Source organism: Buteo buteo, chromosome 14 (assembly GCF_964188355.1).
Source record: "Buteo buteo chromosome 14, bButBut1.hap1.1, whole genome shotgun sequence".
NCBI lineage: Eukaryota > Metazoa > Chordata > Aves > Accipitriformes > Accipitridae > Buteo > Buteo buteo.
Window position 1 is genome coordinate 26,965,121 of NC_134184.1, and position 18,746 is coordinate 26,983,866.

Below are 18,746 nucleotides of genomic sequence, written 5' to 3' on the forward strand. Positions count from 1 at the left end.
TGTGATTCAGGTTTTCTGGGATTGCTGATGCTTTTCTCAAAAAAAATCTTTTTTGGATAAAGGGCTTAATGAAAGTTTTGTGCAATAACTTGCTGAAAGTTTCTGAGTGATAACCCACGCTAAAACATCCTCACTACTAGAAGTAGTACTAGGTACTCAAAACTAGACAGCTATGGAGCAGGGGTTCTGCACAGAAAACAAAGCAAGTACTTGAAGGTAATAACAAGTGAAACAATGTTACAGCACCATGAGTTTTCTGTAGCTGATGGTTACTGAGTATGAGCTAATGCACAACATGAACTTTCTGGATGTGAAAAATAAATGTCTGTAAATTAAAATGTACCTTTTTATACTGACAGCTTATATGTTTCTGATTAAATATAGCAATGGATAGAGAGCCTATTGTATGCAATAATATCACTTAGAACTGCAATTGCTATTCAAATCAAAATCCAATTAATTTCAGCAATCAAACCTTGGAAAAATCTGAACAGTGTTGTGGAATCTGTTACAGTATGTAGTCATTTCCTTACAGCTAACTTTTATTTAAGGAGGTTTCATTTATTAAACTTTTCCATGTGATGCAATATCTAAACTAATTTAAGAACCACAGCACAGGGACAAACAGCAACTTGAATACAACCTGAGCCTTTTAACAGAGAAAACATACGGCAAGTTAAGGTTCTTAGCATATGAAGATAGATCATTTTTCTTAGTGTCTAGGAGACAAAACCTGATACAGAAAGAAGCAAGGAAGCTTCATAGAATCACAGAATCCTGGAATGGTTTGGGTTGGAAGGGGCCTTAAAGATCATCTAGTTTTATCCCCCCTGCCATGGGCAGGGACACCTTCCACTAGACCAGGTTGCTCCAAGCCCCATCCAACCTGGCCTTGAACACTGCCAGGGATGGGGCAGCCACAACTTCTCTGGGCAACCTGTGCCAGTGCCTCACCACCCTCATCGTAAAATATTTCTTCCTTATATCTAATCTGAATCTACCCTCTTTTAGTTTAAAAGCATTACCCCTTGTCCTATTGCAACAGGCAGTACCAAAAAGTCTGTCCCCATCTTTCTTATAAGCCCCCTTTAGGTACTGGCAGGCTGCTATAAGGTCTCCCTGGAGCCTTCTCTTCTCCAGGCTGAACAACCCCAACTCTCTCAGCCTGTCTTCATAGGAGAGGTGCTCCAGCCCTCTGATTACCTTCATGTCCCTCCTCTGGACCCACTCCAACAGGTCCATGTCCTTCTTATGTTGGGGGCCCCAGAGCTGAACGCAGTACTGCAGGTGGGGTCTCACCAGAGCGGAGTAGAGGGGGAGAATCACCTCCCTCGACCTGCTGGTCATGCTGCTTTTGATGCAGCCCAGGATACAGTTGGCTTTCTGGGCTGTGAGCAAACATTGCCGGGTCATGTTGAGCTTCTTGTCAACCAATACCGCCAAGGCCTCCTCCGCAGGGCTGCTCTCAATCCATTCTCTACCCAGCTTCCTTTTTTCCCTTTTTAAAAATGGGACGCTTCAAAAGCATCAGTGCTCCTAAAAGAAGCTAACAAAGAGGGATTTTGGTTGATTATTCACTTAAAAAGACCTTTTCCTGTGGAACTGTTTCCTCTTGCCTGATTATGCTTGTGTTTAGAGAATTCACCTTGTACATTCATTGCAAATAAATGAAATTGCTGATTCACTTAAAAATTTATCTTAATATTCCATCATTTCTCCTCATAAATAAAATACTGATATGTGACAATATTTTGACAAAGCATTCAAACTAAACAGGGTTTTAATGGCATAATGAAAGAAGAAAAAAGAATATAATAAAAAATATGTTTTTACATCAGCCTTGTTAAGTAAATATTAACATAAGACTAGTCATATAGTCATAAAGCTAAATGGCTTAATTTCAACATTTTTACGGTTTTAAGAAATTGAGAATATACAGGCAAAACAAGGACATAAGTTACACAGAAAAATACCTCTTCCCCTTCTCTTTTAGTCCCAAAAGATGTGATTTACATTCTGAGCTAAATAGTGAATATATTTTTTTAAATTCAAAAGGGGTTATTCATGCAGCATTGGCCTTATATAATAAAATCCAACGTCAAGATTACAAAAGACAAGTCAAACTCAAAATCTTTGATACAATTTATTACTTGAGCTTGGAAAATTACTCCATTGGTATCCTTAAACATTTAAAAGATTTTATTCGTACTGCAAGTGTACTCCCTTTCCTTTCACATTTTGTGATGATTATTTCTGATGTACCCTACTCACAATGAATGGGTGAACACTGAATCAAAGGAAGTCAAGGAATGAATAAAACTTTCAGAAAATTCTCAAGATCTTTTGAATATATGAAAATTTGTTCATTTTGGATGTATGAGAAAATTAACTTGATTTTGCAGGACATCTCCTGAATATTACAGTGATGGACACAGAACTGAAACGTAGGGTAGAAAGTGCATGTATTATATAGGATTTTATTATTGTTGTTGTTATTATTATTCCCGATAATTTGATTTCAAACATTATAGGTAAGCAGAAATATTCTACAGGATTTATGTGTCACACCAAAAGAGCTTGAAAGTTAACTGTTTACAACAACTGGCCACAAACTAGCTACAGAGAAAGAATTATTCACAGGAATTATTCACTGAATGATTGTGAATAATGAGCTAATTTAGGAAAATCACAATCTGTTCATGGACAATTTGTGAGCCGAAGAGAGTTAAAATTCATCAACTAAATTATTTGTTATAAATTATTCACCAAGCTCTAATGAGCACCCGAAAATATGGCTGCTTATCTGAAACTTATTCAAATTATCCAAAGTGTTTCTGTCTGTATAAGGCAGCCAGAAATATTCTTTTGTACTTTTCAATATCTCCTCGCAGTGTTTTCATTTTACTTATGTTCCAAGCTAAAATATGAAGTACAGAACAATGCAAAACTAAAAGATAAGAGAAAGGAAGAAAAAAACCAAACCAAAACAAAACCCCCAAGTATTATTTTCACATCTAAAAGATATTTTCACTGATTTTAATTCAAGCTTGTAGTGAAAGCATACTATGGTTTAGTTCATTCTTTTAATGCAGTAGTTTACATTTCTGTAGTTCAGCCTTCTGATTCTGAGATATCTAGTAAGACTGATTGACTGAAAATGTTATTGGAAAATAATTTTCCATATTTTGTATTCCCACCAGTGTTAATTCAAGTTTCTAAGAAAAAGATGTTCCACCTGTTGCTGTCTTTGCTCTTAATAACACTGCTTTTACTATATCTTTTCAGTCACTCACCACATAAGCAGTGAATACATCACTTTTCCCCTTTATCTAGCAATGCTGACAATAAATGTTTCAGTAATTTGTGACTTTTATTTATATCTGGTTTACAATGGCTATCAAAAATAATGACAAGTACCACATTACAAACAATAACGCTCCTCAGTTTCAATTATATGGATCAGCCTAACTGCTCAAAGTGTGTTAGCTATTAGATAAAGCCCAAGCACTCTGTGCACATTACACGCAGGTGCAACTGTGTCTGCAGTCAGCAGTGAACAAGCACCGCAATAAATAACATTCTAAATACTTCGAGGCCAGACTTGAAAATTACTGAAGAGAGTGAAGAGATTTTAATTGAGTTTAAAGGGAACTGGATAAAAATTTTGGATAACAATTGTGGCAGGTTGACCTTGGCTGGCCACCAAATGTCCACCAAGCTGCTTCATGACTCCTCTTCCTCCGCAGGACAGGGGGAGAAAATAAGAAGAAAAACTTACAGGTCAAAATAAAGACAGTTTAATAAGAAAAGGAAAGGGAAAAAAAAAAGGATTTATTCTCTACTTCCCACCAACAGGCGATGTCCAGCCACTCCCTGGGAAACAGGACCTCAGTACCCATAGCAATTGCTTTGGAAGACAAATGCCTTAGCAACAAGTGCCCTCTCCTTTCTCTCCCCGCCCGCCCTTTTTTCTCCTTGCTTTTATTGCTGAGCATGATGTCATGTCATATAGAATATCTCTTTGGTCAGTTTGGATCAGATATCCTGGCTGTCCAACCCGCCCCCCCCAGCCTCTTGCCCACTCCCAGTCTACCAGTCCTAGGTTGGAGAGACAGCCTTGATGCTGTGCCAGCACTGCTCAGCAGTAGCCAAAGCATTGGTGTGTTATCAACTCCATTCTAGCTACAAATACAAAGCACAGCACTATATGGGCTGCTATGGGGAAAGTTAACTCCATTCCAGCCAGGTGCAATACATCAATTTATCTTACATAGTTTTAGCCACCTAACAGAAAGGCAATTTATTTCATGTAATTTTCTATATCTATAATTTTAACTTTGGGCTAGTCACCATAGGGTCCCTTCATATCCAGTGACAAGAAAAAGGCATGTCAAGAGGCTGATTTGTCAGACCTATTTTAGATGTCCTTTTTTAGTATAAGATTAATTGCCTTAAAGAAGCACACACTGCTCTACAGTGGCTAGAGAAGGACTCTGGATTGATTATCTCAGACCTAAGCATCTAACTTCTAGACACCTATGATAAAGGACATGTGTCTCACTATAAGCTGAGACTGTAGTTTCCTTAACTCTTTTTCTGTAGTCAGTGGAAAAAGAAAGAGGCTCATCTAGAAAATGACTTCAGAATTTAGCTGGTCTGACTAACATCTGAAGATGGTTTTACCCCTCTATTGACCTTATGGTCACAAGACTGCTAGATGAGGAGCTTCAGTGGTAGTAAACTTCAGTGATAGTGGAAGTTATAAGAGAAAAATGGGGTAGAAATATCAAGCTTCAAGTAGTTTTAGTTAAGTTTCTAAAGTTAATTAAGTGAATGTGGGCCTTAGTAACTGAACTTTGACAGCATTGGTGGATTTTTCTTTCTATGAGATTGCACATACAATATTTTTTACTTGTTCCTCAGTGGTAATTACCTGTTAGACCTCTGGGATTTGGGGGTTTTGGTTTTGGTTTTTTTTTCCCCAACCTTGACTGAGAAGAGGTTCACTGTGGCACTTACTAATATACACAAAACTACTCATCCTAGGACACTGGCCTAGTTTTCAGAGTGAGCATCCGATTTAGGCTGGCATTCATCTGTCTTAGTCACCTAAATGTACAACTCCTAATACTGAATTTGTTTTCCAAAAATCATCTGTTTTCACTAAAGTGAAGCAGGTATTCCCAAAGTACAACTCACGTCACGGTGAAACTAGAGACATGCAGGTGAAAGCTCTGCTGATGGGCTTAATGTTGACTCAATATCTGCTCTGATATAGGAAGTCGAGGATAATAGTTCAGATTTAGATACCTAAATTTTAGATGTCCAAAATAAAAATAATCCTACTTTTAGTATTTTGTTCTGTAATTGTATAATGGGAAGAGTAGTGATTATTTGCCTCACCAGACCAGTAAGGACAGAAGCTTATAAACACCTAAGTAATATAGATTTTCTCACTCTCATACCCCTTTCTAGCTATTTTGATAAAATTCCAGTAAAATATGCCATGTATTCTGAAACATGCATACTTCTGATTTCTTCTAAAAGGTCCCAGTGTAGTTGTGAGACAATTCTGTGCAACTATTCTTTACTATGATAGATTCAGACACTCAGCTGAAAGAAATAAGGTTGTCTAAACAAAGGTGAATTTTACTGTCATGATCTGAAACTGGAAGAATTGCCACCCTGGGAAATTGCTAGACCTTTTTGAATGCCCAGATTTTATTGAAACTTTTAAAAATGGCGACAGAAAAGCTGAAACATTGCGGGGGGTTGAGCTATAAAAAGTTTTCTTTGTATTAAAATGCAGAACACTGGGATAAAAAATGATAACATAGAGGGAAGCTGAAGGAAATATGAAATTGTTAGCAAGAATAAAGATCTCTTTCAGAACAAGAAAGAATTTTCAGTTTTCCAGAAGGAAAAAAAAACAAAACAAAACATGAGAGCTTTTTCCAAGCTCCAGCTCTTCTGATTCAGTTGTGATTTCTGTTTCTAAGTTAGACATTGAGGAACAAAAGAATGGAGTTGACTGGAAGCCGCATTAATAAAATTGAGAGCCACTTTTCCCAGATCTATAGTAGATCCACAGTTACAGCTGTTAAACTTGGTGCAAGAATACTTTATTCAACCTTTCTACAAACTGAAAACAACAGGCTCACTTCCAATTATCTCATTTATGCTTTGATCTATATGTAATTATAAATAACTATATAAGGAAGGATGAACTACTGGTTAAGTAACAAACTGAAGTCTCAGGAGATAAAAATTCAATCTAACTAACTGCCATATTTTACCTAAGTAATCTATGATAAAAAAATGATTTATTTTTCTATCTCTTATTTCCCACCTTTAAAATGAGACTATTGACACTTCACAAGGGCATTATACAGGTGAGTATTCTGTGGCATTCAGATATTATTGTGATAGGGCAATATAAAGATAGATAGATAAGGGTTGCATAATAGAACATTTCTACAGTAACTGGTCAGTATCACTGTTCCCACCTGGATTCTCCAAAATACATCACTGTCTACTAAATCTCATACTCTCATATGTGCCAAAGATGAATAAATAAGATAAAGTACCTCTCACTGAGTAAACCTTTATTTGGTATCGCTTAGAGCCTTGCAAGCTTTGACGTAACACTTTTCCACTAAAGTAATAATTGTGTCCTACAGTTTGCATTTTAATGGCTTATTAGTCAGAGCTCTATGGTTAGCACCACTGTCATTTCTTCTCTAATTGGGAAAGGTGAAGATTTTATGGAAAGTCAGAAATGTTTCATCCATATTTACTTTCTAATTATCAGCAGCATAAATGCAGAAGGCCTCAAGTCTTAGTGTATTTTGCAAAGGAACACAGACATATGTGCTCTGTAATAGAATTCATTTTATATATACATCAACTTGACTTTCCTAGACAATGACTATTGAAAGATCAACATTTTAGTGACTACAAATTGTTTTGTAACTTGACTATTGAGTATCTCATTATACAAATAACGCTGAACTTCTTTTTTCCCTAAATCTGCCTAATCAGTTTTGTTATAACAGTTTTATTTCAGTAACTCTGACACTGGAAAAGCTCATCATGATTATGTTTCAGAAAGCTGTAACGGTGATAAATTGTTCTTCTATTTGCTTTAGGATGATGTCTATGTAAATGGACTAAAGAAAGCTAAACTTTAATTGGAAAAGTTAATTCTTTAATGAAACAGTAGATGAGTTTGTTCACTTCGAGCTCAATTAACACTGTAATTGTTGAGTAACTGTTGGGCTGATAATACAACTTTAAAACAATGTAAGAAGGGTACAGGCACCTTCCAGGTCCTGTGCTGTTGATTATGCATATCACAAAAGATATGTAAAAAATGGGCAATTACCAGCTCTCTAGCTGCACAATCTACCTCCAAATCTCAATTCTGTAATCTCTCTCTCTCTCAAAGTGCTTTTTTATTTTTTTAAACCTTGTAAGTACTGCCATAGCTGCAAGCAAACCCAAGCTCTCGACAGTCTGAGGTCCAGCACATGTAGAGGTTTTGCAGCCATACAGGCACATGTGAGAACTTGGACAAAATCAGTGGACAACATGAAAATATGGACTTATTGAAAGCACATTCAGGTCAACTGTTACAAGCTATTAAATATATAACTGTATTAGGCCACAGTTCCCTAGCACATTACAGTCAATCTCACCATCTCCACTGAATTCAAAAGAGAGACAAGACTGCACCAAGGGTCTATCTTAACCTTGGAGTATGACTTCCTACAATGTTTTATATCAGTTATGCTTACATGAATATATATGCACTGTTTTACTCTGCCTATAGTAAGAAGTCAGATGTATCTAGAGCTTCAGTTAGATTTCTCCCTTTATTCCTGAAAACATACAATTGACACATTTTGTCAGTTCTTCAACATGTGTTGCTGGCCATTAGGCAATTGATTCTTTACATGAATTCTCACCTGGATTTTCAGCTGGATATCAAGTATTTGCAGTGGCTCATCAGTCAAGTCACTGACAAGTTAATGGCTGTGTTTTCATCTTATAATACTTTGCTTCCATTACTGTGACTAGGCAAGAAGCTGCTTTGATTCTGTTCTCTCTTAGGAAAATGCCTTACTTGTACAGATCTCATGTGTGCTAGTTTTAACTATGTCATCTATACAAACTTCAGAAAACATAACTTAAATGGCTTCCAGCTCTATCCTCGAAAATGCCAGACCATGGAAAGACAGGAGCCTGCAAAAGGCTTGAATGATATACTACCTCTTTCAATAGGGCTGTGCAAGTTAGAAAGGAAGTATTCAAACAGAATTTACCTAGTCAGTACGAGTCCCTTCCCACCCTGTCCTTTGCTTTACATGATGCCAGGCTTGTTCGGTAAGTGCAGATAAAGTAGCCTATTAAGCAGTAACAAGTCTCCATACCTCCACTACCTACATATAAGCACAGGAAAAGTCTGCCCCTTGTATCACCTTACTGAATATGTCCAAATGACATAAGAGAACAGTGTCAAAAGGGGTGAGTGAAGAGAAGTAGCCACCTACCAGGATAAGTGAATTCCCTAACTCTAGCAATTGTCAATGGGTTGGGCTTTTTGACCTACTGCTCAGCATGATCTTTACAAGCCTCCTCAGCAGTAATTTTTAGAAGGGTTTTTTTCACTAAGCTCTCTTAATAATGGTTTTCTTACAGAGCTTTAAATTTAGGTGTGACTTTAGGTGGAGAGTTTTTGAAACACTCACTGCTACCCTAAGTTCTTATGCTAAGTAGAAATATAATTAAAACAATAAAGGGACTGCTAAGAAATCTTAAAATCAAAGCTTAAAAACTCCACGGAAAGAAGACAAAAAAAAGGCTCCCATTACCAACCTTTAACAGGAAGAGTATATATTTTTACTTTAAAGAATATATAAACATAGACATATGCAAAAATATCTTTCCCTCTCTAAACTTTCCTTTCAAATCAAAATTGTGTTTAAAAATAAACAAAATTAACCTATCACATCCAAAAACCAGACCCTTCCAGTCCAGTTCCACCCCATTTAATAGAAATATCTAAGTGAGGAATAGAGATACCCAAGCTTCTTTGCAGTTAGTGCAAAAGAGGAACCACAAAGAGGTGAACTATAAAAGGAGCTGAATCACCAAGTATAGAAGTATCTCTATATATTTTAATTATACGGGAAGCCTGGGCTTCTACACATCTAACTTGAGTATTTAAAGGTGGCATCCCTCTAATCTTTTATGGGACTCTATTTTTCACTTTATTCAGAACTATTCCTAAGTGAATTGGAGGACAAACAACAGACACTGACAACTCAGTGTTTAGTATCTCCCCAGTAGCAGGATGTAAATCTGAACCTTTCAAAACTATTCCAGGAACTGAAAAGTCATTTTGGCCTTTAGGAGAATTGATCCCTGTTATATCAAGAGCCCAAGCTATTTTTGTCAACTACTGTACCTTTCCTTACATTGTCCTGTAGGGTCTTCCTTTAAGTTTCCTGTCTGCCCCATTTTCTTTAGTGCCTTTTAGTGAATGCCAAAGTTTTGTCTGCAGATAAATGGCTACAGAACCAGGAAACAGATGACTGTGATGAGCCACTGCTATTTGCAGTATAGATGTTCCTTCTCTGTGGCACAGTTCTCGACTGAGATTGACTATTTTCTTCCTTGTTTGCTGCAGCTCTGTCAGCACTTGAAGGTGCATTCTCCTCTAATTCCTGTCAGATTTGAAAGTGTCCAAAGTTACAAGAAATAATCTTTAAATGCAAGTTTTGTTTGATGCAGTTTAAACTAAGGTCAGTGATTAGTGATAAACCAGCACCCTTGGTATAACTCTAGAATAAAATTTAATGCGAGGAATCTAATATTCCAGTATTAACAGGGGAAAAAACACCTCTCCATGTGACATTTTTCTAAGATGTTTGACCTTATGTTTTGCTCAATCCAGCAATGGCATAAGGACAAAGACAACATCCAGTGACAAAGTAGAATACAATGAATTACACTGCAAAAGAACAGATAACTCCACCATCTCCAGTGTGGAAGAGAACTCTCCTTGCAGATGATTAGCATGTGAATGTCTGCAGTGTGGGACCTGGGAGCAGTCGGGCTGGTCTGCATTTTTGATAAGCAGCCTACAGTCACTACACTATTACTGACTTTTTTATGTCGTACTAGTACCTCAGCTCTCAGGGCAGGCTGGAAGCCTTCGATTTTGCTATTCAGGAATAAAATGCCTGTTGTAGTCAATGTATATTTTTAAGTGGGTCAGCTATAAAAAAGCTGGAAAAAAAGATAGATATGAAGCCAAATGATCAAAACCACACCACGACAGAGCCCTGATCTTGGCAGAAGTGCAGTGCAAGACAGGCCACGGTGGTAGTTTGGCAGAGGGTTGGGCCCAGTTAAACTCTGTTTCTACTTAAATGGCTCCCCTACAACTAACCTGTTAATGGCGACGAGGTTGCCATGGTGACAGTGACATCCAATTGTCAGGCACTGTGGGAATTTCAGCCAATAAGAAGCAGGTATTCTGTGCACACACTCCCCCCCGCCCCCTGACTGATTTGAAACAGAGAGGTCATGCACACATCAAGTATATCTGTGACTAAATGTGCTTTAGTAGCCAAGCCTAGTTAGTCTCTATGCTCTCAATTAGTTTTCAAACCTAGTGCATAAAGTAGTAACAACCACTTAATATCTGGCAGAGCACACGCCAAAAGTCAATCCATGTAACAGCAGGCAGCACATGGCAGCAGAAAGAGGAGATACCAATGAGCATATAGGTATATATGTCAAAACAAAAGCTAAATCCCAAGAAAAACAAGATTTTAAAGACTTGTTATCATTAGGCAGAAATAACAACCATTCCCTGCTTGCCGGCTCAACTTTCCCTGACAATAATTTTCCTTGTCCAGGTTTATGTCAATATTAATACTCATTAATTTGATAAACCTGTGATTTCCAGGCTGTTAAAACCAGATTGCACTGAAATAGTACATACTAGCCAACAAAAGAGTGTTAGCAAAGCACTGAAAACATTAATTGGCTTCTGTTACCCCATACTCCTGTGGATTTCCCCCCTCTCTTTCCAGCTTCGCCTTCAAAACATTCTTTGGCTGTTCTTTTCCCCTTGTCTGTCTTTTATTGAGATTTTGTCCTTCACAGCTTCATTTTTTCTTCTCTGCCCTATCACCATCTAGAGCTATATGGCTTCTACCATGATCATGACTCACAAATCTATTTTCTCAACCTTGATTTCATTTTCATCCACTATTTCCTGACACATTATAGAATCATAGAATTGTTTAGGCTGGAAAAGACCTTTAAGATCATCGAGTCCAACTGGCAACCATGCCCACTAAACCATGTCCTGAAGTGCCTTGTCTACATGCTTTTTGAATACCTCCAGGGATGGTGACTCAACCACTTCCCTGGGCAGCCTGTTCCAGAGCCTGACAACCGTTTCAGTAAAGAATTTTTTCCTAATATCCAATCTAAACCTTCCCTGTCTCAACTTGAGGCCATTTCCTCTCATCCTATCACTTGTTACTTGGGACAAGAGACCAGCACCCACCTCACTACACCCTCCTTTCAGGTAGCTGTAGAGAGCAATAAGGTCTCCCCTCAGCCTCCTTTTCTCCAGGCTGAACAACCCCAGTTCCCTCAGCCGCTCCTCATAACACTTGTGCTCCAGACCCTTCACCAGCTTGATTGCCCTTCTCTGGACACGCTCCGGCACCTCAATGTCTTTCCTGCAGTGAGGGGCCCAAAACTGAACACAGGACTCAGGCTGTGGCCTCATCAGGGGAACAATCACCTCCCTGCTCCTGCTGGCCACACTATTTCTGATACAGGCCAGGATGCCGTTGGCCTTCTTGGCCACCTGGGCACACTGCCGGCTCATATCCAGCCGGCTGTCGACCAGCACCCCCAGGTCCTTTTCCGCCGGGCAGCTTTCCAGCCACGCTTCCCCAAGCCTGTAGCGCTGCATGGGGTTGTTGTGACCCAAGTGCAGGACCCGGCACTTGGCCTTGTTGAACCTCATACAACTGGCCTCAGCCCATTGATCCAGCCTGTCCAGACCCCTCTGTAGAGCCTTCCTACCCTCCAGCAGATCAACCCTCCTACCCAGCTTGGTGTCATCCACAAACTTACTGAGGGTGCACTCAATCCCCTCATCCAGATCACTGATAAAGATCTTAAACAGAACTGGCCCCAGTACTGAGCCCTGGGGAACACCACTTGTGACCAGCCGCCAACTGGATTTAACTCCATTCACCACAACCCTCTGGGCTCGTCCATCCAGCCAGTTTGTTACCCAGCGAAGAGTACACTTGTCTAAGCCATGAGACGCCAGCTTCTCAAGGAGTATGCCATGAGAAACAGTGTCAAAGGCCTTACTGAAGTCCAGGTAGACAACACCCACAGCCTTCCCCTCATCCACTAGGTGGGTCACCTGGTCATAGAAGGAGATCAAGTTGGTCAAACAGGACCTGTCTTTCATGAACCTGTGCTGGCTGGGCCTGATTCCCCTGATCGTCCTGCACATGCCATGTGAGCACACTCAAGATGAACCACTCCATAATCTTCCCCGGTACCGAGGTCAGGCTGACAGGCCTGTAGTTCCCCAGATCCTCCCTCTGACCCCTTTTGTAAATGGGTGTCACATTGGCAAGCCTCCAGTCATCTGGGACCTCCCCTGTTGTCCAGGATTGCTGATAGATGATGGAGAGTGGCTTGGCAAACTCCTCCGTCAGCTCCTTCAGTACTCTTGGACAGATCCCATCTGGTTCCATAGACTTGTGAGGTCCAGACGGCATAGCAGGTCATTAACTATTTCCTTCTGGATTATGGGGGGTGTATTCTGCTCTCCGTCCCTGTCTTGGAGCTCGTGGGGCTGAGTACCCTGAGGATAACTGGTGTAACTATTAAAGACTGAGGCAAAAAAGGCATTAAGTACCTCAGCCTTTTCCTCATCTTCGGTGGCAATGTTCCCCTCTGTATCCAATAAGGGACAGATATTCTCCTTGGCTCTCTTTTTATTGTTAACATACTTGTAAAAACATTTTTTGTTGTCTCTTACGACAGTGGCCAGATTGAGTTCGAGCTGAGCTTTTGCCTTTCTAATTTCCTCTCTGTGTGACCTAACAAGGTCCCCGTACTCTTCCTGAGTTGCCTGCCCTATCTCGGTTGTCCTTTTAATTTTCAGGACTCAGCATTTGAAAACCTGAGCTTTTCTTTTTCCTAACAGTACTCCATTTCCTTCTTCCCTGGTCTACTCATACTAACCGACAGCCATTTGGTCTGTCACTCAGACTCACTGCACTAGAGTGATTATTATCCACTCCTTCTTCCTCTTCAGCCTCCTTAAAGCTCGGTTGGCTCTTTTTTGCAACACACACTGGAAAAATCCTTCCCTTAGATACCCACAGGTGTAAATCGAAGTGTCTCATACTTCAGTGTCTTCTAAGTCATAATGACAATGTGCCTAGAGGTATTATTTGAAAAAATACCCTTTTGAAGGGTTCTTAAACTTACATATGATATCCTGTACATGATTAAATCTCTAATCTTTGTTTTAGAAAAAGAAATAATGTGTAGCATACATGTTTCTTGAATCAGTATCTTCTTCAGAGTAGTTCTTGTTGAATCTTGAGGTTTCATCCTGACTCTCATGTATCTTTTCAACAAATGTGCCATTTTATTTCATCCCCCTCCCTGCCTGACCATTTAGAACTGTGACAAAAGCTTTTTTACTTAGGAAGCAATAGACTCTCCTTATTTTTATTTTTTTTTTCCCTAAACGTCTAAGTCCTTTAGCAGTTATGTATCACCTACTGTAATGCATTCAAGTTTCATATGTTGGTACAAAAAAAACCCCAAGAACTTAGCTTAATGGATTCAGGGAGGATAAAGTGGACTGTAGAAAAATAACATTGCAGAGTTTATTTTAGATTACAAACTTGACAAAGTGTACTTCGTGTTGATAATCTTTAGCAAGTAGATTTTTAGATTTTCAAAAGAAGGAAATATTTCTAATCCAGCAACACCTGCCATCCAGTGGGATTTAATATCATTTTTAGATGTTGCGTGTATAGAAGCAGGCACTAATTCCCACTGCAGTTCTAATAACTGTAAAGAACTGTAACTCAGCTCCTGTCACAGAAGCCTGGATACTATGCAATATATATGACATGGCCCTTATTCTGGATTTGCACATCCATCTGAGTCTACACATTCTAGATTCATAACACATTCTAAATTCATAACAACTGTAACATAGAGTTTTCTGTTTTCGTACAGCTAAAATCACCTACTTCGTGTCTCTATGACAGCTGTCCTTCTTCTTTGATGCTGACACTCTTGCAATATCTACATGCTTTAAGATTTGTTTTATTTTTCACAGTGCTACTTAGATAATATCACTTTTCCTATAGCCACCTTTTGGCTTCTTGTTCTCCAATACATGGAAGCAAACTACCCATTTCCCATGAAGGGAACCTACAGTTTGCCGTACGGGATCAAGGTGTTAACGCTTACCTTTGCTGTGTCAATGAAGCCAGCCTTTGTTGCTCTCTAATTAGCTTTTCGCAGATCTTTTTTATTTTCATCTGTTGTTCACTGAAACATCTGTACATGTCCACTGCGACAGTTTATTATAATGTATAACAAAAATGTTTGTTAAGAGACACATGAAAGCCTTGGCAACAGATAGGAAGTGAACCTAGTAAGACTATTACTAACCTAGACTATTCCATGCTAAACAGTGCTATCAAATTGTTTACTTGTGTAAAAATTGTTGATCTGCTGCATCTATTTCTCTCTTATTCTGTTCTTGCAAAGGACATCATTTTGTCATGTGTTGTTAGAACAGCACAAAAATGTGTACTTACTCTATTGCTACCCTCCATTCCTGTTACTAATAATAATCGTAACAGCAAAAATAAAAACATGCAGTGACATTATGAGCCTCGTTGTCTAGTGTGATTCAAAGTATGAAATAAGACATGATTCACCTTGATACCTTTCAAGTCTCAGTACCACTGTAGTTTAGAAGAAGGAAACTGCAATTTAGTTGATAGGAAAACAAAATAACTGGTCTTTAGAAAAACATCAGTACTTCAACATTTGTGTCAGCTTGAAACATGAATGATTCACGTTCTACATTAAAATATTATAATACAGTAAAAAATATGATATATAGAGTATTAGATGTTTCTTATTGTATAAAATAATGTAGAACAATACCATTAAGTGATGCATTTTTACTTCCTTAAAATAAAACATTTGCCATTGCAAATTGGGATGATGAAACAATTTACTTTGATAATTTTCTTTCCTGAATGTACTCAAAATGAACATGTTCCTGTGAAATATACTTTCTGACAAAATCTTTCATTAGAAATGTGGATTACTGTGTACCTGTTTAGTAAATAATAATAATTTAAAAACATAAAATATCATTTAATAAAGTTTAGTATAAACTTAGATAAATCAATCAATTTGGAGAAAATTTTCATTTTCTTGAGTTGAACATCTATATACATATCTGTCTCAGGAATGATGTCTTTTAGGCAAAGTTTTACAGAACAGTTAGTGTGAAATTTAGTACTTCAGTTAAATACACCATAGATTCTGTACAGTGGTCATAGGGTCACAGTCTGAAGTAGCTCATCACTTGCAAATTAGTTTTCAAATTACAGGGTTGATATTGTTGAGATCACCATCCTGAAACAGCAGTTGTTAATGCTATAGAACGATGCTCTGAAACAAACTAGGTTATTTCTTTCATCTAATCATTGTACACACTGTAATTTCTTTCATAAAAATCATTACACATTTAGTACTTTAGAAAGTCAATAAAGAGGAAAAATAATATGTTTGCACGAACACAGATATACATATATGAAACATATACACATTTACACACAGGTATGTATGCATGTATTCTTTAATACATGTATTCTTTAAAGCTAGCATGTAATGAAAATAAACTAAATTAAATTCTGTTTATTATACTGCAGCTATCTCAGATTCTTTTTTAGGTTTTTACCTAGGTGCTGGGAGTTTAGCTGGGACATTCTTGTTTGATTCGTTCTTATTAACTTGTGCAGCAAAGTGTGATCTGAAAACAAAACAAAACAGAACAAAGCCAGCCTATCAGGCTTGGCTATTGAAAAAGAGGGAGAGAAAAGGGGTTGCATTAGTGAGAGCTAGCAGTTTACTTTCAAGGTAAATTGCATGCATTCAGAGCTGAAAATATTCTCATGAGACTGTCACCTCTGCAAACAGTGCAGTTCAGGCTGGTAGATTTCATGACATTATGCTACATTCTATGCAGTCACATGCCAAAAATATATCATGCCTAATTAATTCAGTACTTTGTAGATACAGTAATTTGGAAATGCTTATGACAACAGCCCCTGGCCAGGATATTCAGAAACACGTTTTTGTCAATATGGCTTGCAGAACTTGTCCCAAAAACTAGGCTGCAAGATGACATATGAGGAAATAAAATCTCTACAGGTGACCTTGAGCCTTTGTATTTTGCTTTTGAACACTTCTTTTCCTCTATGAAAAGAGTATTAGAAGTATTATTCTTATTTTCTGTAACATTTCACAGCTATATTATTCTGTTTTAAATGGCTAAAGAGCACAGGAACTTGATGGAAGTAAAGATTGTGTCAGAACTTTGTGCTTCTGAAGGCATAGTTTCAAACATGCTTCTTGTATACCTTTTCATGCTACCTTGAAATGTATCCTCCCTGCCTTTTGTTCTATCCCTCTTTTTTTTTTCCAGTTAGTTTGTACCAGATCATTTCTCTGACCTAGTTTACCATGCAGCACCAAAGATTTTTTTTTTTTTTCCCAGTAGAATGGAGGGCCAAAAAAAGAGGCAGTGTACAACTGGCAATGAATGGTTAAGGAGCAGTATGTGTCATTCTGATAGAAAGGGATGAGCAATTGTGTCATGAGAAAATGCTAGTCTTGAATTTGTGGAGTTCAATAAACATAAAGGAGACAATATTCCAAGCAATTTTCAATCCCAAACCTTTATTAAATATAGACTTACTTGAAAAAAATGCAGAATGTGAACAAGGGTTTAGTTCTATGTGTGCTGCCTAATTCCAGAAAGCACACACCAGCAGAATTTTGAAAAACATTAGACAATCACTTGCAAAGCAGGACCCTGAACCTTTTGTGCAGTCTGAACTGCTACATGAAAGGAGATCTTTGCAGTTTACAGAATACATGACAAGCACAGGAAAGAAGATGTGAAATAAAAAGAATTTCCATGGCACCTACTTTAATTTCTTGTTAATTCGTATCAATTAACACCACTGCTTGCCAAGAATACAAATTACTATAATTTTCTCATAAAGTAATATATTCCTTTGTGCATGGAGTATGTACCTCTGACTGCTCTGCATTCTATTATATTTCCACTCTAACTTACAAACAAAACTTCATTTTGTCACCATTTCATTTGATGCAATGCCTCCTTTGCCTTTTGCTCTTGGAATTAGTCACTTGAAATCCTCCTTGGAATTACATCTCTTGCTCTGCTGCACACTGTGCAAGAACACCTGTCTTGCCAAGAAAATAATAGTAGTCAAGGGCAATTTTCAGGATGATGGGGGTCTGGCCAATTAGAATAAATGGCAAAAACTGTTAAACCCTCGAAAAATTATTTTAGCCAGTTTAGAGATGTTTATCCAAACAATACAGGTTGGAATGTTGATGACAAGTATCACATCTGATTTTTTAAATTTTTGATTCAGAGAACAAAATCTTCCAATGCTATTAATGAAATATATTTAAATATTTATCTGAACTCCTTTATTCATCTTTCTCATCCTTTTTGAGAGCACAGAAAGAATGGAAGGGAGCTTATATGAACAAGGAGCTGATAGGGTTGGAATGTAATTGTTTTGCTTTATGGTTCAGCAGGCATCCTTCATTTTACAAATGCAGGTACAGCGCTAAAAATGGCTTCTAATAAACACTGAGATCTGACCAGTGCATGAGGTATGCTAAGTTAGCAGTAAGAATGTGATAAACACAATTTGTCTTTCTTTTTTAAAAGAACATTAAAAGAATACACTATTTTTAAAAAATCTCAATAAATAGTATTTGCAGTGAGGTGAGACATATATGTATAGAAATTGTGCCACTGTTTCAAGACACTAAAAGTCTCACTCCATTCTCTTTGTGTTTTGAACATGAGACAATTCAACCATGTGCTGGTTTTGACTGGGTGTTATGGAGTAACATACTGCTGGCCACTGTAACAGGGTCTGACCCTAGGATCCCGCTGAGAATGCCAAGTCCAAGTGAAGGTTTCCAATTAGTCTTTTATTAGTTCTTAGGTTACAGCTCAAGCTGGCTACCTCTGGAGAGGGAGCCCTACCCAATTCACACCTCTCAGTTATACCTGCACCACACATCACCCCATCCCCAAGTCCAATCACTTCATTCTGGTCAGTGGTCTCTTGGGTTTGACTGTTGCTGGAGTGGCCTTCTGAAGTTACTTCTTTCTCTTGGAATTTTCTCCTTGGTCTTTATCTTCTTAAATCCACTCCTACCTGCTAAATTCAGCTAGTTCTTTGTTAGCAGCATTAATTTTCTCAAAAATGTTTATTCTTGGTCAGCTCTTGCGGCCTAAGGCTTCAGCTACTTTAGCTGCTAATGCTAAGCCACTAATGCTAAACATGACTATTCAGAGAGAATAC